At 36.0% G+C, this 22839-nt stretch overlaps 1 long non-coding RNA gene across 6 annotated transcripts in view; it reads left to right on the forward strand.

The window, feature by feature from the left end:
* LOC143681349 (uncharacterized) overlaps nucleotides 1-22839 on the forward strand; it is a 173006-nt gene that overhangs the window by 51496 nt on the left and 98671 nt on the right. Inside the window, exons 7-8 of one of the 6 annotated variants that reach the window (XR_013174554.1) lie at nucleotides 2627-2843; nucleotides 3792-3866. The exons of the other annotated variants lie outside the window; for them this stretch is intronic. This is a non-coding gene — a long non-coding RNA (uncharacterized LOC143681349). Of the gene's footprint in view, nucleotides 1-2626; nucleotides 2844-3791; nucleotides 3867-22839 lie in introns of those variants that run through there. 6 annotated transcript variants of the gene reach the window in all.

Below are 22839 nucleotides of genomic sequence, written 5' to 3' on the forward strand. Positions count from 1 at the left end.
GTAACTATGGGGATATAGAGTCCAAGTTCTGTAAGGCAGGTCACAAGCTGGCAGCTCCAAAAGAGGTCCTCAGTGAACTCTCAGGAAAGGCTGGCTGACTGAAGCAGGAAGAATATCTCCTTAAAAGCCTTCCAGTGATTAGATTAAGTGTCACTTATTGCAGAAGACACTCCCCTTAGCTGATTACAAAGATGCAGCCAACATGATCATGATTTAAGTCCATGAAATGTTCTCATAGCAACAGACAGGCCAGCACTTGCCAGACCAGACAACTGGGCACCATCACCTGGCCAAATAACACATGAACCTTATGGTGACAGACACTTAAGCCACTATGTAAACGAGTGCTCTCTAGAAGCCCTGGGATTTGAGATCCTCAACTGTTTGCATCTTCACTACCACCTCCTCACCCCTGCCTTGCCTTGACCCATAAGAAAATAGAGGCCCAGAAGGGAAATGTCTTGACAAAAGTCATACAACTTGTATCTAGGAATTCACCTTTCTATGCATTTTCTTCAGAGAAAAGAACCAAGAGCTTCACCTTCCTAGGTATTTTCTTCATAACTTAAAAATTATTCTAACCATTTTAAGTGAGCAATTCGTTGACATTAAGTACGTTGAAAATACTCTGTAACTTTCACCATTGACTATTTCCAGACTATTTTCATCATCCCAAATCAAAACTCATTCACATTTAGCAATAACAACCCCATTCCTCCCTCCTCTCGCTCCTAGTAACCACTCTTGTGCTTTTTGTCTGTATGAATTTGCTTATTCAATCATATGATTGATATTTGTCCCTTTGTGTCTGGCTTACTTCATTCCATATGATGTCTTTGTAGTTCATCCATGTTATAGCGTGTAGCAGCATGTCACTTTTTTATGGTTGAATAATATTCCATTGGATAAATATGCTACATATGATTATGTGTTCATCTGTTGGTAGACACTTGGGTTGCTTCCATCTTTTTGTTATTGTGAATTTTCTTGAGAGAAAACAGCTAAGAGCTTCAGCTAGTCTTTATTTTACTGTACTAATTGGCGTATTACAAAGAGAAAGCCCCAGATGATAGCCCTTTATGAAATCCTTCTCCATGGGATTTGAGCTTTGGCTGTTTTTAGGCCAGTTTTATGTCAGTGTGGATTCCTGCAAATTCTGTAATTAGGAGGAAGCTATCAGATTCACAGACAATTGCTGAGGGAAATCAGTGGAGGGAAACATCTCAGAGCATATTTGAACTTGCCCTTGCTTTGGAGCAAGAGATATCAAATTCTTACACACTGATGACTTATGTATCCAGCTTCTGAGAGGTTGAATAAGGGCCTTGGACATGAGAGTGTTTTGCCTTCATGTTTGCAAGCTTTGCGTTTGTTTCCTTTCCTCTAAGAGAGCACTTGCTTACTTCCCATGTGGCCCCAAACCACACATTGAGAAATATGGGCTAAGTCTACCTTTTCATGATTTATCATGATGTTGCTTGTTCTTGAATTTGACGGAAGAAACAGATGGCCTAGAGTTGGTGATTAATGGGACCCCCGCCCCTCTCCATTCCAACCCCAACTCATTAACCAATAATTTCTACTTGTGCTTGTGGTGTTATCAGGTATGCCAGAGGTCTTCATTCACTAAATCTAAATGTCAGTTGCAATATTTTGATTCATTCTGTCTCATATCATTTGGTAGAAGAGCCTCAGTTTTCCCATCTGTAAAATGAATTTAGTATCGGCAACACTGGTCTTAAAGTAAAATAGCCTTTAGAATATTGTGAAGTCTAGTGTATTATTATTTCATAATGGAGAGTTTTACCTTCCGAAGAGCATAGCTATCAGCTGCCCATAGCATTGCTGGTCATTTATTATTAATGATTTCTAAGAACACCAGCATTGCAGAAAGCTTTAAGCATTATTACTGCATTACATTTTGCTTTTGTGTTAATGGACAGACATTTTTCACTGCTGCTTTCATTAGTTGCAAAAAAAAAAGCACAAATGAACAAGGAGTTCCTATATTTGCTAAAATATAGGACAGCAGAAGAACTTTTCCAGGTTCTGTCACATATTATTAAATGAATGATCAAACTGAGTTTTATAGGAATTGAAAATTTTCTGGACACTGACAGTTACCCATATATATACTTTTCCTCCTTCTTACTAGTACCTTCACTGCATAACACCTCTCAGAGGCAAGGAAAATATTGCATTTAGTTTTTATTTTCATATTTAGAGAATTAAATAATCTAAATCTAAATTGATTTCTAGATAATTGAGAGAAAAAAATAAGACAAAAGAAGCTTCTAATCCACTTCAATTCAACTTCTGTATGGATTAGAGTTAGAAAGCCTTTTTTGATATAGCTAAAGAAATCTTCTCCTTCTAGAAGGCTTTAACAAAAATCACATCTTATGGAGTGTTCTCTGCTTTGCAAATGAGTCTTGGAATAAACAACCCCTGTCTCTCCACAGTCTTGAGTATTCAAAATCAGCCCAGTTGAACATATCATTAGAAGCAAAACTATGCTAACTCCCAATGTTACAAATGAAAGCAATTCCTTTCTATCTAAATCACAAGTCCCCATTCTAAACTCTTAGTTTGTAATTGCTTTCTCTTCCTTGTCTATCATCCATAGCAAAATGTCTGTGTCCTGGAGATAGCTATATCTGAAGGTGGCAACAGTCAGCAGGAACAAGAATGGCAGAGGACTTGTTCTTATCTCCTCTTTTTTCCCATGTCTGCCCTTTGTTGTGAGAACAAGCTTGCAAGTTAAAATGGCACGTTTTCAAAGGGATGAAGAATGTCAAGACAACTGCTTTCTGTAACCATGGGGCAACTGGCAGAGGAAGAAGGTAAAGGAAGGAGATACTTAGCATGTACACACTCATTTCCTAGCAGAAAGCTAACAAATTGTATAATTTGATATCTTCTGATTGCATTATTTTCCTTTATGTAGTCCAAACAAATGCAACAAGTACATTTCCATCCAATTACAGATGGCAGTTTATTTTTTCCCCAATCAGTGGTCCTTCATTATGTGGTAACAATCAGCAGCAACAAGGACATTTAGGAATCTTGTGCTTGTCTTCTCTTATTTTCCATACCTGCTCTTTCTTGTTTGGCTTTAGGTTATTTGATGCAGTGAAACAGCTCTAGACACATCATATTTTCCACTCAATGCTCATCCAAAGAAGCATTCTGTACACTGAGACATATCAGAGAAAGTCTCTTGCTTTCACTTACAAAACAAATCAATGTTTATACTTGAAATTTGTTCTAGACAAATTAAAGGATGCAAAAGAATGTTCTATCCATTAAACATCATGACAACCTGGCTATAAAAACTCACAATTTGATCAGAGTTAGCAAATAGATGTTGTGTCTCTTACATGTATTGTGCTTAGTGAAGTATTTCCTAAAGTATGTTTCATGGAAGAAAAGTCCTAGAGGTAATTAAGAGAATGGATTTGGGGTTTAGTAAGGTTAGGGAGTGCTTCATACAAGATCTCCCTCCTTTGAGATTCACAGTATGTAATAGAATTTTATAGCTTTGACTAGTCTTACTGTTATAAAACAAACCAGCAAATAAAAATCTATTGTACTTTGTGTTGTATAATCTAATTTTTAAAAGCTCATTTGATGACAGATATTTTTGGAATAGCACCTACTAATATCTGCAAGTACTAACAGGAACAAAGTGATCGATAAACTACAGTTTGGGTGCAGATCAAAAACCTGAGGTCTGCTATTGATTTGTAGTGCAGCACGAACCAATGTTATATATTTTCTATTGGCTTCAGCTCCTTGTGTGGATCCTCCTGTTTTACTTCCTGTGTCCTGCATTTCACCAAGCAGTAGCTCAGATTTCCCAGGGTTCAGCAAAAAACCTCAGAAAGAAAGGTAACTTTTTGACAAAACTCTTGCTCCATAGGGTCCCTTCTTCTCTACACTGCTATGCACTGATAACCTTTTCCTTTAAATGAAGATAATTGTACAAGTGAAAATGTATTAAGTTCTTATAATATGCCAGGCGCCATACTTTATGTGCTTCATCTCAGTCATTCCTTTAAACTTATATTTATTTTTTAGAAGTAAGTGATGCGGGAATACATTCTCATTGTGAAATGTCAAAAAGTACATAAAAAGAAAATTTCTTTAACTTTCACATGTAAATATCTGATCTTTTTCTATGTATTTAAATAAAAATACATACCCTTTCAAAAATAAATACATTTCTCCATTTTGATATAATCATATTGTGCATACTGTTGTACAACCAGCTACCTTTTCCTTTGAAATAGTGTGTTAGATATTTCTATGTCAGTACATGTACATCTACCATATCTCTTTTAATGGCTTAGAGGCATTTTATGGTATATATGTATTATAAATTTTTTTAATTGATGTCCAGGTTATTTTCAATTTTTTTACCAATGCCAACAAATATTTCAGTTTCTGATAGTTTGACAAATAGATAACCTTGACTGACTTTCTAATTGAAACAACCAGAATGCTGTATAAAAAATCGAATATATCAACTGGTGCATAAAAAAAGAAGGCTTAGAGGCCAAAAACAAAGTGAAAGCAGGGACCCTATGGAGCAAGAGTTTTGTCAAAAAGTTACCTTTCTTTCTGAGGTTTTTTGCTGAACCCTGGGAAATCTGAGCTACTGCTTGGTGAAATGCAGGACACAGGAAGTAAAACAGGAGGATCCACACAAGGAGCTGAAGCCAATAGAAAATATATGACATAAAGTTGAGATGGAAAGAGAGACACCTTGATTGAAAAGGTAAACAAGGAATGACTGTACCATACAGAGGGGAACCAACACATTTGCCTGTCTCAGTGATGGGACTAATAGAGAATGAAAGGAATCTCTCCTGAGAATTCAAAACCACAAGTCTGCCTTACTGTAAGTTTGCAATCTAGTTCATGATTGCAAACATTTTTTTTTTTAACCTTTGTTTTACAAAAAAAGCAAGTGATTAATTTAAAGTGGTACTAGGTTGGTGCTGCCCCTAGGCATGTGATATAAGCACAACAAATACAAATTCTCTTAGAGGATTTTCAATCCAAGCCTCAAAGAATTCCACTGAAAAAGTTACAATAAAAATGAGCAGCTGAAGACAAAATTTACAATTCACAAAATACATACAGCAGAAACAATATAAGCATACCTCATTATATTGTGCTTCACTTTAGGGCACTTTATATTGTTTTTTTTTACAAATTGAAGGTTTGAGGCATCCCTGATGTGGGCAAGTCTATTGGAATAATTTTTACAACAGTATGTGCTCACTCACTGTCTGTGTCACATTTTAATTAAGGTGTGCCATTATGTACTTAATAGATTACAGTATAAAATAACTTTTATATGCACTGGGAAGCCAAAACATTTGAGTGACTTGTTTTGATGCAACATTCACTTTATTTCAGTGGTCTGGAACCCAACCCACAATATCTCCAAGGTGTGCCTTTATACAGCAGAATGAGACTTGCAATGACTTGAATTTTCAGCCACTAAAAATAAAATAACTATAATTAATACGTTGAGAAAAAAACAGGAAAAATTTGAGAATATGAACAAAAATAAGAATATTTAAAAGGAAAAGCAAATATGTGTAAAAGAAGCACCAGAGAACTTCAAGAAGTAATAAATATACAAATAAAAATTAACAAGGCAATGTAAACAGCAGATAAGAAAGAAAAACCTGAAGAGAAAATTGGTCGATTGGAAGACCTATCTAAAACAGCTATTCAGAATGCATTCCAGGGAGATCAAGAGATAAAAAAATATAAGAAATTAAAGACAAGGAGGATGAGTAGGATGTTCATCTAAAATACATTTAAGGAGAATTTCAGAGAGAAATAAATGAGATCATTGGAAAAGAAGCAATATTTGAAGAGATGATGGCTGAGAATTTTCCGTAATTATTGAAAAACCCCAAAATTTATGTCCAGGAAGGCCAAACAGAAATTTATACCTAAATATCATAGTGAAACTAAACACCAAAGAAAAAGCTTTTGAAAAATACCCAGCAAGAAGACATAGCCACCTACAGAGAAAAGACAATTCCAGTGGTATCTGACTTCTCAACCATGACAATGGTGTCTTCATGCTGAGAGAATAGAAATGTCAGCTTAGCATTTTATACTAAGAAAACATCTTTCAAGAATGAGGATGAAGTGAAGATACTTTCTATCCTTCTTTTCTATTCTTTTGTGCCATTACCTTGTCACAGAATGGTTGCTTCACCTGAGCACTGCCTCTGAATTCCAGATAGGAAAAAGGAAAATGGCAAAGCACAAGAAAACATGCCAGCTCTGTTTGTCTGTCTTTTCTTGGAAGTCCCATCTACACATCTGCTTACATATCATTGTCCAGAACTCTGCCAGATAGCCACACTCATCTGCAAGGGAATATGAGACACATTGCCTCCCAAAACAAAATTTAGTTTGTCAGTGAAAAGGAAAAGCAGGGTGAATGTCAGATAAGCAACTGATTAATTATTTCTATCACAACCAGGAAGCATGAAACTTGGTTTCTATTCTCAAAGATTTCATAGTCTTCTGGGACAGATAGGCCTACAAAAAAGAGAAATGTAGAATTCCAGACACTTTTTTCTCTCATTCTTCCTATGTCTACGTTAGAGAAGCTCTACTGCTATCACTTTGGTGATAGCATTCATTATTCAGTCAATGAACAGACCAACTGATTTTTTAAACGCAATTTTATTGAGCTAAATTCACATATCATTTAAAACATACCATCCATCTGAAGTATACAATCAATAGCTCATAGTATCATCACATAGTTTTGTGTTCATCACCTTGATCAATTTTAGAGCATTTTCATTACACCAACTGACTTTTAATAAACAGTTTCTATGTACTAGGAATTATGCTAAATTGTGTTAAAACCTGGAGCACAAAGAAAAATCAGATGTGATTTCTGCTCGGTAAAGGTTTACAATCCCATAGAAGATAAGAGGGAGAAAAAATATACTAGTGCAAGAAAATATTACAAAATAAATAGGGGAAAGAAATAAAAGAGGAAGTGTAAGTTTTCCTTGATGCATGGGGATTGAGAGTTATTTGAACAATCTTCACAGATGAGGTGAAGGTTGAGTTGTAGGCTTAGTAGACATTAACCAGTCAGAATTAGAGAAGGAGGGAAAATAGGAATTCCAGGCCAAGAGGATTTTATGGGTAGAGATTCACGAGTATGATGAAGCATGCCATGACCTGAGAAGGAAGTGTGGTGGGAACATAAGTTTTGAGATAGAGGCCATGAGAGAGGAGGATGGAGTATTGGGATTTACAGATTTGATACTGTATCAGAGTATCCTTTGAAAAATAAATAGTAAGCAGAGCAGTCTTTGCAGCTAGTTTTGTATTGTCATTTCTGATTTCTTTGATGTCATTTAAATTAGCCTTCATCAGTTAAAATGATGCTCACATGAAATTTATCCCTTCCATTCTCTGGTGCACTCTGAAGAGTACCCAGAACCTTGCCAAGCACATCTTGTTAAACAAATAGCTACTGATGGAAATATGAAACTGTATACTCAATGCAAAATGATGAGTGCTATGTGGTCTGGCACACTTGTATGAAGTCAAAGATTTTAGTCTTTCCAATACAAATGTGTTCTCTTGATCCCTTCAATATAGCTTAATATTTGAGCCTTTGCTCAAAGACATGAGATAACTAAATGTAGAAGATCGTATTGTCTGAGGATAGGTTGATATCTAATTGCTACAATTACGTGTCTTCAAATGTGATTCATGTATTCATGTACCTTTCTAATTTGAAATTTCTATTCTGGTTATATGTTCCATTACTCAATTTAATTAAAGCAAGTACATGCAGGAAGTCCTGGAGGAGTAACAACTATAAGCCTTATATGTTCAAAGCTAGAGAGAAGAAAATTCTAGTTAGTGTGTCTTAAAATAGAAACTTTTCCAATTAAACCAACTCCCTCCTGGTCAATAAAATCCATCTAAATCAAATTTGATGACAGCACTTCCTAACTGTAAAAATGGCTGTAAATAAGCAATCTAATTCACAATGCCTGCAACATGAAATATAATTACCCCAGCATAACCTTCATTATAATATTTGTCACACCTTGAATCAAGGTTATCAAAATAATCATTATTTACCAGATATAACAGCCATTCATTCCTGACTTTTGTTATCCCTGGATTATAAATCAATATTTGACCTTCTGAATAGAAATTAAACCTAAAAAGCAATTAAGCAATATTTTACACATCCTTGTTGCTTAATTCAGAATATGGAAGGTATTACACATGAGAGAAGTCTTAATAGCATAGCAACCCAGGTTCCATTTATGAAATCTCCTATCCATCCATTGTGGAGTTTGGATAAATCATTCGTCACTAGAGTATTTCTGTTTTTTCATATATAAAATAAGAATTGAAGAATTACTCACTAATCTACATGAAGCTCATTGGGATTAAAGCAACAGTATCCCAATAGTCCTTACTTAAATGTACACTAAAAATATTATAGCAGGATGAGCATTTTTGCTTGAAAAGACAAGCGTAGTTTACAATTAATTTGGAGGATGATGCTCATAGCTTATTTAACAATATAATTAACACAAACAGCCAAGAAATGAGAACTCCATAATGGGGTTAACTGGATATGAAAAATTTATATCTTTGGAGTTGAGTATTTTTTGCTGCTTTGGGGACTGAGTTTGAAAAGATTGCAGTTCACATTAAGGGCTTTATTCTAACTTTTACGTAGGGTTAGAACTAATCACAGATTGACAAGTAAAGAGACAATGGTGGTGCACAAGTGGTGCAGACATCTATAGATTTCATGTTTATTTATTGTAGGAAGTTCTATTTGGCATTAAATTATTGTCTCATTTAAGAAAGTTCTGGACAATTGGGGTGATCATTAGGGAGGAGTAACACTGGAGGAACGTAAAAAATGGGAAGCACTCCCTGGCTTCCAGAGCCCTTTATCATCAGAATAGGCTGTTCCTCAAAAATATATATATACATTTTGCACAGGCAGGCTTGGGAATCGAACTCGGGTCTGTAACATGACAGGCGAGAATTCTGCCTCTGAGCCACCATTGTACCACCCTTCCTCAAATATTTTAATTGCCCATTCCTATTGTTAACATTATGTGTTACATTAATTTATGAATTCATTATTTTATATCACGAATGTATATGGTGCAGATGTATTATGTTTAAACAGAATAGTTTTTAAAAGACAAAATGTAGGTAAATTAAGTCATACTTTTATAATACACTTGCATTTTCTGAATAGAAAAGAGCCCATTTGATCTTACTATAAATGTATGTAAGTATGCATTTATATTTAATTCAATATTATTATTGAATATACTTTTGTATCAGTTAGCCTTTGCTATATAACAAACCAGCAGCTTAGAACAACTATCATTTATAAGCTCATAATTCTGTGAGTCAGATTTGGGGATTGAATCATGTCCCCTACAAAAGGCATGTTCAAGTCGCAAACCCTGCTCCTGTGGGTGAGAACCCATTTGTCAATGAGACTTTGAAGATAATATTAGTTGACCTGTGCCCAAACTGAATGAGTGTGAATTTAATACATTATGGCTGAAGTTCTTATAAGCAGAGGAGATTGAATACAGTGCAGAAGCCACAGGCAGCAGCCAGAAGCTGGAAGTTAATAGAATATGGAAGAGATGGGAGACGATACAGTCATGTGCATTGCCATGTGATGGAAAAGCCAAGGAACCCCAAAGATTGCCACCAGCTAGAAGATAGTGACCATAGGAAGAAGCAAGCTTTCTAGCCTCTGAAGCCATGAGCTGGTGAATTCTTTTTGGTAAGCCGATACATTGTACGGTATTTGTTTTAGCATCTAGGAAACTTAAGCAGTTGGCAATTTGGACCACATGAACAGTGGTTCATGTGCTGTGCTTCTTCAGGCTCCTTCATGATTTTTCAGTCTCATTTACTATTATATAAAGGTTCCTGGTTGGAATTTGGCTATAAATTTCCATCTTCCCTGATATCAAGCCATTTTTCCCACAGATTGGAAGGCACTGCATTTTTTTTTCAAAGAGATGGGTTTAAAAATCCACTGAACTTTCTGTCTGAAAGATTTTTAAGCAGATTAGAAAATTTGTCTCCAATTTTTATTAAGGTATATATAAGATAATTTTTAATAGGTGGTCTACAATATTTTGTTTTGGTTTTTTTTTTCTTTTTTGGCATCAGGATCACATTACTAATTTCCAAACATCTGCTTTAAAAATCTCTCTCTGTAGCACACATTTCTTTCAAAAGCAGTTAAATTTTCACTCATTGTTAAAATAAATGTATTGATATTTTTAAAAATATCTACTAGCTTACTCTCAGCCTATTGTCATGGCAGAATGGCCAGCAATTTTTGGATCACTCATCTTTTTATACAAGCAAATAACTCATCTTAAGATTTAACAGCTTTTTCTAAGTACCTTGCCATGAGAAAACCTGAGACCCTCTCTGCATCATTTAAAATAATTTTATGGTCACAGGCACAAGAAAACTGCAAAATTTTAGAAGATGCTGGAAATGCACTAATGCATGAGGTACTAATAGTACCTATTATGCTGTGAAACCCCTGCCTGCTGTGGGATATACACGTGTGGAACATGTGAAGGAATCAGTCTCAGCTCATATGTTATTGGAAAAATTTAATCCCTTCCTAATATTTTAAGATAAATAAATATAATTAGGAGCTTGTTGTGTACATCCCCCATCTTTTGAAACCACTACACCAAACAGTCATGTACTTTGAAGTGTGTGTGACATGGGTCTTTGAAGGGGGATTGTGGTTGTGAGGTACCCAGGGGTTTCTGTAGCCTCAGGGTGAATGGTACCTGTGCCTAGCTGACTTGGAATACATTTTTCCATAGTATCCACATTGTGATGTTTAGGGTCTTGAGCTGCTTCTCAGTTTTGTTTAAACTAGACCATCGCTATTTAATCCATATCTATTTTAGTTTCCTTGGCTGCTTTAACAAATATCATCCAATGGGTTGGCTAAACAATGGGCATTTAATGACTCAGTTTTGAGGCCAGGAAAAATCCAAATCAAGGTATCATGAAGGTGATGTTTTCTTCCCAAAGATGGTGGCATTCTGGAGTTGACTGCCAGTGGTCCTAGGTCCTTAGTGACTCTGATATGACAGTGCACATGTTGGCATCTCCTGGCCTCTCAGTGCCCTTCCAGGTTCTACTGAATTTCAGCCTTTTACTTCCCATGGCCTTCTCTGTACTGTATACCTGTCTGAGTTTCATTATTCTTATACAGGACTCCAATAATAGGATTAAGGCTCATCCTGGGCCACACCTTAACTGAAGCAACCTCTTCAAAAGGTCCTACTTATAAAAGGTTCACACCCACAGGAATGGATTAAGTTTAAGAATATGTTTTTCTGGGGGTACATACAGCTCCAAACCACCATGATATCTAAGCTAATTAATATCATATTTCCTGATCACTTAATAAATTAAGTAGATTTTATGATGAGAAAATATATTCTGAGTATCATGAAATTTAATCTGCCTGGTAGGCCCTCTGATTCTTTTGAACCACAGTGAGTATACCCATCTAATTACCCACCCAGTTGCTGAATGGAGGAGTGGGGTACAGAGTGAGATAGTCAGGAAAAGCAAATTTATTTTGCAACTGTGTTGTGCCAGTAACAATAGAGGAGAGTCCTGCCTTTCCAGAATATCACCTCATCTGCCTTCCCTTGAAACAATAACAAATTACTAGATCCTAGAATGACAAAACCAATTCTTTACTCAACAGTTCAGTTGGTAGCTCTAAAGCAGGATTTCCCAACCACAGCACTATTAATGTTTTGGGCTAGATACTTCTTTGTTGTGGGTGACTGACCTGCTGCATTGAAGGATGTTTAGGCAGCGTTCCCTACATCTACCCGTTAGTTGTGACAACGAAAAATGTTTTCAGACATTGCCGAATGATTTCTTCTCACACACACACACCCCAAAAAACTTAGTTTGCCAGAATTGCTATCATAACTACCACACAATGGATTGGCTTAAATAATGGGAATGTTTGGTTTATGTTTTTGAGGGTAGGAGAAGTTGAAATTCTAGATATTAGCAAAATGTTTTTTCCTCCCTGAAGACTGGTACTGGTGGCAGTCAATCTTTCAGGTTCCTTGGTTTTCCTGTGGCATGGTGCTATCCTCTCATTTGTCTTCCAGTTCCTGGTAACTCCCTGCTTCTAGCTTCTCACTGTGGCTTTCTCTTTATAAAGCCTCCGGTAATACAGATTAAGGCCCACCCTGATTGAGTTGGCCACAACTTAACTAAAAATAACATCTTCAGGAAGTCTTTATTTATAATGGATTCATGCCCACAGGAGCAGGAGATTAAGATTAAGAACATGTCTGTGTTAGAATACATAATTCAATCTATAGCAGAGGTTTCCCTCCCCCCATTTGAAAACCACTGGTTTAAAGTTGAAAAGAAGCAAATGAGGGATTGGAGATTTGGCCACATCTTTCCTTTGCACCATACAATAAGGCCTAGATTTTTAGGAATTTCCCATGAGGAGTCTTCCTCTGTCCTCTTCTTCCAAGACCTGAAGACTCTCTCCCTGAAGTCATTCTTTTACCTCTTTCCTTTCTTGGTATCCTTGCTTTCCCTATTTCCTTGGACATGCTACTCAACTTTACAAAAATGATCAGCTTCGTATCTTGTAAATCCATTCACATCTTGTAAACTTTACAGCTATTATTGTACAAGAAGGGTCTAGTCTTTCCTACTTCCTCTTGTTTCTACTGGCTCCAAGAAGTCCAGGAATAGTTCATTTTTCAGTTTGTGACTCCAGTGGTGGGATGGAGACATAAGAAAAGCTCTCATCTCTTATCAGCACAAAGCCCTTGGAAAGCATTTACTTCCTCCCTACCCTAGGCTTTTCTGGAGGTTGGGTGGTTTGGGGATGTGATTACTCTGGGTTCTACTCCCTAAGCAATGCATTGGCAGACTTTCAGATTATAATCCTTTGTGAATTAGATCTTGACAAATTCAAGATTTAAATTACAATTTAAAAAAAACCAAGACACTTTGATGTTATAAGTTGTTTGGTCTCTAATAACAATTTCTACTAATTATTTTTTTTTCTCTAAAGAAATTAAAGTGAGGAAATGAATCAAAAAAAGAGAAACTGTAAGAGGTGAAGGGAGAAAATGTTTCCATTTTTGTGCTAAGATTTTGGGTTCCTGTTGATTTGCACAGTGTTAGTTTATGTCTTAAAGCACCTTCGCGTGTTGGCTACTGGCTTTTAAACTCAGGTTTTAGATATGCAAAGTCCATAGTACCTTCATTTTCCATCTAGATATCTCATTAAATTGACACTAGCTACATCTAAACTGAAATGCAAGCTTATGCACTTTCACTTATAGTAAAAATAAACTGTATTAATTTGTACTCTACTAATATGTAATATGTAATAATTCTACCAAGAACTAAACTGTATCTAATGATTATTTATTAGAGATAATTTACTAAGTAAAAATGTAAGAATTTCTTTTTTTCTTTGCATGGGCAGGCACCAGGAATCCAACCCAGGTCTCCAGCATGGCAGGTGAGAACTCTGCCTGCTGGCCCACTATCACCTGCCCCAAAATGTAAGAATTTAAGTAAGTGTTTCAAACATTTGCAGAAACAAATCATTTTCAAACATTCTATATTTCTTTGGAATTACTGATTTATATCTTCATCTGAGGACAAGTAATCTTTGTCTTCTCACATCTAGAGCATTTCTTGTATAGAATTGGTGTTCAGTAGATAATGGTGAATGGATGAAATAATTCATATGTTAACAAATTACTTATTTAATAAAGTCCCCAAAAAGGATTTTCCTTAACAACACTTTTTAGCCACTCTTATTATTGCCTGCATCCGAAAGTAATAAAAATACATGTCTTTAAAAATATCCCCTGAATCAAAGCAATCTGGCAACATACTTAAAGACCTAAAATGTTCATAACTTTTAACCCAGTAATTACACTTCTGTCATGCAGCTCTGAGAATATAGTAACAGAAAACTAATGTAACTTAAAATAGCAAAATGTTTTATTCAATTAAAATAACTAAAAGTAGGAGATAAGTAGTCAGTGGCAACTGCTGACAAAATATTATGCATCTATTGAAGGCTGTATTTATAAATTATTTTATGACATGAAAAAATCCTTTACTATTAAGTTTTAAAAGCACCATCCAAAATTTCTTATATAGTATAAATCCAACTAGGCTAAAACTTGTGCATTGAAAAATTACTGGATAAAAATATAGCTCACTGTTATCTATGGTTGTGTGTGGGTGCTGAAATTTGGGGATTTTTTTTTTCTCTGCACGTTTTTATTTTTGTTTTGTTTTTGCTTTTTAAAAAACTACCTTGGGGCAGTGAAGGTGGCTGAGTGGCAGAATTCTCACCTGCCATGCCAGAGACCTGGGTTCAATTCTGGTGCCTGCCCATGTGAAAAAAAATTTCATTGAATCATTTTATCATAATTTATATTCCAAGGTGCCATCCTCTTTTGCCTGGTCTGTTGTAACAGCCTTCTAACTGACCTCCCCACTTTCACCATTGCATGCTTTTCCATTACCTAAGTATTATCTAGAGTTATTTTTTTTTTTAACTAAATTGGATCCTTCTCAAATAACTTGGGTTCTTATAACAAATGCAATAAAATCCAATATCCTTAACTAGTTTACAACAGCCTATTTGATCTGACCCATATTTTTTCTGATCCTGTGTTTATTGACTACGCATTTAAAGGCATTTCCCATTTCTCCTAAAATTCATCATTGTATTCCTAAAACACAACTTAAACCTTATTTTTGCACTTTATTTCTCTAATTCCACCTAAATCATTGATTATGAATCATATTTTACACAACAGCTTTCCTAACTTGATAATTGCAGCAACCTTTTACTAATATTGTGTATCTAACTTGTATATGCCACCAATATAAATAAAGGTTAAAATAAATAAATCCTTAAAAATACTGTTAGTAGTATCCACTGATTTGAGGAATAAGGATAAATGATTTATAAGACAAAGACATGTTAGGCAGTCTTTTCCTCCCTGGTTATATGAAAAAAGTGTGCTTTAGTGGCAAAAACTATCATTGTTGAAGAGAGATTAAATCAATTGCTCTAAGGAAGGAGAAACACTAGCATTTATTGTGTGCCTACCTGTGGCAGATAATTAATATTTGTTACCTCATTTAAGTATAGAAATGCTTGTAGATACCTGATAGAAGGAAAACAAAGATTGCCAAAACAGCCCAATGAAATAGAGCTGGGTATTTTTTCCCAGTTCCAATTTAGTGACTCTTCCAGGGGAGAAATTAAGAAGAGACAAGTAAATTAATTTTAATAATATATATTTTTAACACAATATACCCCAAATATTATTTTAATATATAATCAATATAAAAGTTATTTATTAGATATTGTACCTTTTTGTGTTAAATCTGGTGTGCATTTTATGCTTAGACCAAATTTCAATTTGAACTAGCCACATTGGCTAGGTAATAAGGCAAAAAGAGGAAGTAACCACATAAGAGAGATTCTGAGTCTAGTTTTCTGGCAGGCTTCTGAGTAAATTGAAAGCTCCTCTCTGGGGTTGGTTGCCTTCAGTTTTCACATCCTCAGAACTGGGAAGCCTGGTTTCAAACATGTCTGAGATGGGTTGCCTAAGAATCCAGTCAGTCCAGGGTCAGTGGACACACTTGGTTTGTATGTGGTTGAAACTTGGCAAGATTTGTCTTTGCCATCCAAAGAGGCGCTATTTCATATGGCTGTTTGGCAATCTTTGTTTTCCTTCTATCAAGTATCTACAAGCATTTCTATACTTAAATGAGGTAACAAATATTAATTATCTGCCCCAGGTAGGCATGCAATAAATGCTAGTGTTTCTCCTTCCTTAGAGTAATTGATTTAATCTCTCTTCAACAATGATGGTTTTTGCCACTAAAGCACATTTTTTTCATATAACCAGGGAGGAACAAACTGCTGATCTGTGGTGGATTGAGTATGCACCCCAATTTAGACATGTTCTTGATCTTGATCCACATTTCTGTATGTGTGAACCCATTGTAAATAGGATCTCTTAAGATGTTATTTTAGTTAAATTGTAGCCATGTGTATTAGGGTTCTCTAGAGAAACAGAATCAACAGGAAATATTTGTAAATATAAAATTTATAAAAGTGTCTCACATAACCATGGGAATGTAAAGTCCAAATCTGTAGGGCAGGCTGTGAAGCTGATGATTCCGATGGAGGGTCTGGACAAACTCCACAAGAGAGGCTCACAGGCTGAAGCAGGAAGAGAGCCTGTCTCTTCTGAGTCCTCCTTAAAAGGCTTCCAGTGATTAGATTAAGTATCACTCATTACAGAAGACACTCCTCTTGGTTGATTACTAATGGAATCAGCTGTGGATGCAGCTGATGTGATCATGATTTAATTCTATGAAATGCCCTCATAACAACAGACAGGCCAACACTTGCCCAACCAGACAAACAGGTACCACCACCTGGCCGAGTTGACACATGAACCTGACCATGACACCATGCGAAGAGGTTGGGCCTTAATCCAAGTACTAGAGTCCTTTATAAGCAAAAAAAATCAGAGAGAGAAAAAACTCAGTGGGAGGAACCAAAAGCAGGAAGTCATCAGGAACTCAGAAGAGAAAGAAGCTATTACCATGTGATGTGAGGCAGAGATGCAAGCCAGGAACCCCAAGGATTGCCAGCAGGCCAGCATGAGAGTGCCACGATCTTCAGGGAGAAAGCAAATCTTACCAATGTCTCAATGCAGGACTCTGGCCTCTGATACCATGAGGCAATACATGCTTATTGTTTAAGCCAACTCATTTAGTGGTGTTGGTCACAGCAATATGGAAAACTAAGACAATCAACCACACTGATCTTTAGTTAAGATGCTTGTCTAATTTATTATCCAAATTGGGACACTCTTGAGAGCAAAAGGGGGTACATTTTTTATTACTCTGGGACAACAGGCTTAATATGGGACTGTCCCTACTGACACATCAGAATATGCATTCACCCTACCTTTAGTCAGTGTTTCCACCTCTCAAAACACTCGGGTTACTGCCAGTGGACACATGCACCTCTAGGATATATGTAACTCAACAAAGAGGAGCCAATTCCCACAGGAGTCCTGCACAAAAAGCTCTGAATTCCGCCTGGAATTCTAGGTCTTATCCCTAGGGTCACCATCATAAAGGGTCTTTTACTCCCATGTCTAATAACACTGCTTTGATGCAATTTGCAAGCATCCTGTTTAGTAGTTTTCTATCTGGGTCTTGTTTAAATTGGGGGTTTAATGCGAAATGGCTGTTGTCTGCTAAACGAAGCTTCTTTTTGGCAATTTCTCCCAAGGAAACTAGAGGACTGGGAAACAAAGCAGTACATGCGGGTGGCCAGGAGATTTTTTTTTTTTTTTTTTGGTCCTTCTCTTTTTTCTTTCTTTCTTTTTCTCCTTATATAAAAAGGATTACAGCAATCAGCAGTGGCAGCCAGGGGAAATGTTTCATAGGAAACAACAGATGGCTTAAAGCCACCTTTATTTCTGAAAGAAGGAGAACGCCTGTGAGCCTGGAAAATAGAAGGTTTTAAAATTAATTCTGTTTGGCTCTTTAATTCATTTCAAACATAGGCCCCAAAATGGAAGATTAAAGGATTTCACTTATGCTGCTCGGGAAATTCAGCTGGGAAAAGTAAAAGATATGAGGAGGATAATGGTGGAAGGAACAGGAAGAGATTGGGCAGGAAGAACTTATTTTACTACCCTGAGGGAATTAAGGTTATGCTGTTGTTCTTGTTTATGTTAAGATTGTTTTATTTTACAGGATTAGAAGATGCCAGGTCATCATATAAGATTATATTTTATGTAGAAATTAAGCTCAGATTAGGCAGAGTAAATAGCCTAAAGTAAGATTTAGAGGTAGGTTAGTGTGAAAATTACAGAAGGTAAAGAGAAGTACAAAGGACCCAAGACCATTCATTCATTCATCAAATATTTTTTGGGTACCTAGCATACATCAGGCAATGTCCTGTTTCGTTTCCAGGCTACTGCTAGAAATAAAGCAGAGGGGATCTCAGTCCTCTGTGTTACAACACAAGCGATTGGCAGTAAAGAAGTAAACAAATAATTTCAGATATATATAAGCATGTGAAGAATATATAAAAATGGTATTGAGAGAGAGAATAAGTAAAATGGAATGGTGATACTTTAAATAGTGTGATCAGGAGAGAATTGTCTGAAGAGGTGACATTTGACCTGCAACTTGAAAGGTGAGAAGGAGGCTTAAATGTGGTTGGTCTGCTATGAAGTGCCAGGCTTCCCTTTAGGTACTGGGGATATAGTGTGAACAAATTAGACAAACTTCTTGCCCACATGATGCTTATGCTTTAGTGTGGGTGAAAAAATAAATAAGGGTAAGTTACAAGTTTATCAGGCAAGTGCAGTGTAGAAAAATTAATTGTGATAGTGAATGTTCAGGAAGTTGGTAGCATTTATACAAAGGCTCATGGGAGGCAAGGGGATGAGCCTTGTGGATTTGTGGGGGAAGACAAGGGTTCTAGGCAGAGCAAACAACCTTAGGCAAAAATGTGTAGCCAAGGGTAAGGAAGACAATGTCTGTATTTTAGAACCACAAAAGGAAGAAAGCTTTATTTGGTCTGGAATCAAAATTTTCTGTAGCACATAACCTAACTCAATCTATCTGTATAGATCATTTGAACAATTGAAACACAGGGGGCCCAGTATAAGAAAGAGGTCCTTTAATCCTGTACAACCTAATGTACAGGATATATGCCTGGATATATCCTAGGGTACATTAGGCCAATAATCAAAAAGTATTGGCAAAGTCCCTTGAGGGATGGGAGAAAAATATTGAAACTATTAAACTTTACCACCAGGAAATCCCCTCACACTGTGTCAAACTTTAGGGACACCCGAATCAATAGGCCATGCCCTTGATCTTGAGGTTTACTCTTGTGAAGCTAATGTAAGAGGCAGAGAAGCTTAACCTACCTATAGGTATGCCTAAGAGTTCCTTCTGGAGAACCTCTTTTGTTGCTCAGATATGGCCTTACTCTCTCTAAGTTCAATCTGGCCCTGGTACTGTGGGATCAACAATTCCATCCTGACCAAAAGGGGGAAAAGAAGTGTAACTAATAAAGTTTCAGTGGCAGAGGGAGTTCAGTTAGAGTCAAGAGGCTATTCTGGAGGTTGCTCTTATGCAAGCTTCAGTTAGACATTGCTACCTATCATAACCTGCCAACCCCCAACCAGAACCATTCCAGCCAATCCTAAAGAACATCTAGGTCAATATATAAGATTCCTCAAGTGTTCCATGCATTAGTGTAACTTTCCAGAAACCTACAACCTCCGGATGGGTCCCTGGACCAGATAAGTCCTGAAACCTAGAGGATCCAGTCTCTCCAGAACATCAGATAGTTCCGTTTCCCTACCCTGTATTAGTGATAGACCCTTCCAACATGAGAAAGTTAGAATGGCCATAGTCCTAAACATCCCTAAAGAGAGGGATAGAAAGATCAAAGGTGATGGTGGAGTTATACAGAGAAGATAGGATTTAACAAATGACTATGATTGCTGAATCATTAAATTGATCTCTTTTAGTCTCTAGTATCTTAGAGCAGCCAGAAATTAAAACCTAAAATTGTGGAATTGTAACCCATGTCAAACTCTGAAATATGTTCTACAACTATTATGGTGCTGTGCTTTGAAATTTATTGCTTTTTTGTATGTATATCATTTTTTCACAAAAAGTTGATTGTGGTGATAAAAAAATATTTAAGCCTTCTAGCCTCCTGTATTCTGGAGCAGCTAGAAGGAAAAATGTGAGAGGATCATATGGTAAACCTGTGACAAACTCTGGGATCTGTCCTGTAACTACTTTTTGAAAAGTGCTTTGCAAACTATTGCTTTTTTACTTCTTTGCTTTGTATATATGTTATATTATACAATAAAAAAGTTAAAAAAAAAAACCAAACTTGATTGTGAACTGCTGTTCTATACCAATGAAATACTGTGATACACACACACACACACACACACACACATATGTTGTACTGGTTTGAAATGATGTACGTACCCTAGAAAAGCCATGTTTTAATCCTAATACCATTTTGTAAAGACAGCCATTTCTTCTAATCCCTATTCATTATTGTATGTTTGAAACTGTAATTAGATCATCTCCCTGGAGATGTGATTTAATCAAGAGTGGCTGTTAAGATGGATTAGGTAGAGGCATGTCTCCACCCATTTGGGTGGGTCTTGATGACTTTCTGAAGTCCTATAAAAGAGGAAACATTTTAGAGAATCAAGGAGATTCTGAGAGAGCAGAACAACACAGCCACAGGAAGCAGAGTCCACGAGCTAGCCACCTTTGGAGATGAAGAAGAAAAACACCTCGGGGGGAGCATCATGAAACAGGAAGCCAGGAGAGAAAGCTAGCAAATGATGCCATGTTCACCATGTACCCTTCTCATATGAAAGAGAAACCCTGATCATGTTCACCATGTGCCTTTCCGGATGAGAGAGAAACTCTGATTGTGTTCACCACGTGCCCTTCCACTTGAGAGAGAAACCCTGAACTTCATCGGCCTTCTTGAACCAAGGTATCTTTTCCTGGATGCCTTTGATTGAACATTTCTATAGACTTGTTTTAATTGGAACATTTTCTTGGCCTTAGAACTGTAAACTAGCAACTTATTAAATTCCTCTTTTTAAAGGCCATTCTGTTTTTGGTATATTGCATTCCGGCAACTAGCAAACTAGAACATATGTCTGTCTATATATATAAAGAACATGTGTAGTTTGCTTAGAGTATTAGCAAGGAGGCCAATTTGCTGAGTTTACCCCTGAAAAGAAGAGAAATTTATACTTAATATTAATATTAGAAGACAATGGGTACCTTGAAGGTGGAAACAGTCTTTATATTCTAGAACCATCACATTTCCTGCCCAGAGAAGCTCTTTCTCTGACAGAGGAAGGCCTATGTCTGGCTCTGAGAGAGAAGTCTCACTTAAGGTAATGTTCTCCTTTTATATTTTCTTCAGCTACCTCAAATTCCATAATTCTTTCCAAATATTCTAAACCCCACAATTTAATATATGCCCAGAGACAGATTGCATCAATAATTTTTGCCTTTATTTATTCATTTGTGCAGAATTATTAAAGATTTCTTGGCCAATACTGTGAGACTTCATTCATGATTTCAATCAATTATTGGGATGTGGTTTAATTTTCAACTATTTCAGAAAACCATTAGATCTCTTTCTGTTATTGATTTCTACGTTAATTCTGCTGTGGCAGATAAACTATGTTTATGTCTGATTTCCAGTATTTTACAAATATTGAAATTTGGTTTATGGCATTTAATGTGGCCCATCTTAGTGACTCTTCATATACACTTGAAAAGATTGTATATTCTGCTGTTGTTGGGTGGACGTTCTATAAATATTTATTGTAACAGTTGTTTGATAATGTTGTTTAATTTTCTGTACCTTAAAGATTTTCCATCTAGTTTTTTCTACCAATTAGTGAGAGAAAATCATTGAATTCTCCAACTATACTTGTGGATATATCTATTTCTTTTTCTGAATTCTATCAGTTTATTTTTTATGTGCAATTTATAATTGTGTATCAATCATCTTTAAATAAACATGAAAGAAATCTTTTATATTTACCCTTATAATAACCATTTATGACATTCTTCATTTATTAAGATACATCCAAATGTTCAAATATAATTTCTTTCTGCTTTTATTACTTATATTTCAGGTCTGCTAGCAATTAATCAGATCAACTTGCTTGTGAGAAAAGTCTTTATTTCCCCTTAACTTTGAAAGATGCTTTTCCTGAGTATAGAAGTTCGTTTTTATTTTTTTTATTATTTTCTGGCTTGTATAACTTCTGAAAAGATGTGTGCTGCCATTCTTTTATTTGCTTCTGTACATAATGCAACTTTTTCATTTTGCTGCTTTTAGGACTTTCTTTTTTCTTCGGTGTTCTGAAACTTAATTGTAGTATGATTTGTGTTTTTTTCTTTATGTTGCTCTGCTTGTAGTTGTTGAGTTCCTCCTACCATTATATTACACATTTTTATTCATCCCAGCTATTCCTTTACTTCTTATTTCTTAACTTTTTAAAATTATTCAAGTACTTTATTATTTTTCAAATTAATTTTTATTTATAAACACTCCATACCCACACCAAGCAAAGTCTTACTCATTCCCCCTCCCCCATTTCCTGGTAACTTCTAAACTACTTTCTGTCTCTGCAGAATTGCTGTATCTAGGTATCTCTTATAAGTAACATTATACAATACTTCTCCTATGGCCCTGCTTATTTCACTCAGCATATATATTTTTTCAAGAGTATTCCCTATTGCAGCATATCTAGAACTTCAGTCCTACTTTTGCCCAAACAATATCCCATTGTGGGACTCTACCACATTGTGTTTATCCATTCACTTGTTGATGAACTCTTGGATTGTTTCTACCTTTTGCTTATTGTGTATTATGCTACTGTGAACAGTGAGTTACAAGTATTTGCTTGAGACTCTGTTTTAACTATCTTTGGGAATATACTGAGGGGTGGAGTAGTGAGATAGTTTTACTTTATTTCTAATATGTATACTTTTTAAAAAATATGTTTTTATTTTTCTTGTGTAATTGCTCTTCCATTAAAGACCTATTCCATGTTTAGAAAGTTCTCTAGTATTTGA

The sequence above is a fragment of the Tamandua tetradactyla genome, chromosome 4 (genome assembly GCF_023851605.1).
Source record: "Tamandua tetradactyla isolate mTamTet1 chromosome 4, mTamTet1.pri, whole genome shotgun sequence".
Lineage (NCBI taxonomy): Eukaryota > Metazoa > Chordata > Mammalia > Pilosa > Myrmecophagidae > Tamandua > Tamandua tetradactyla.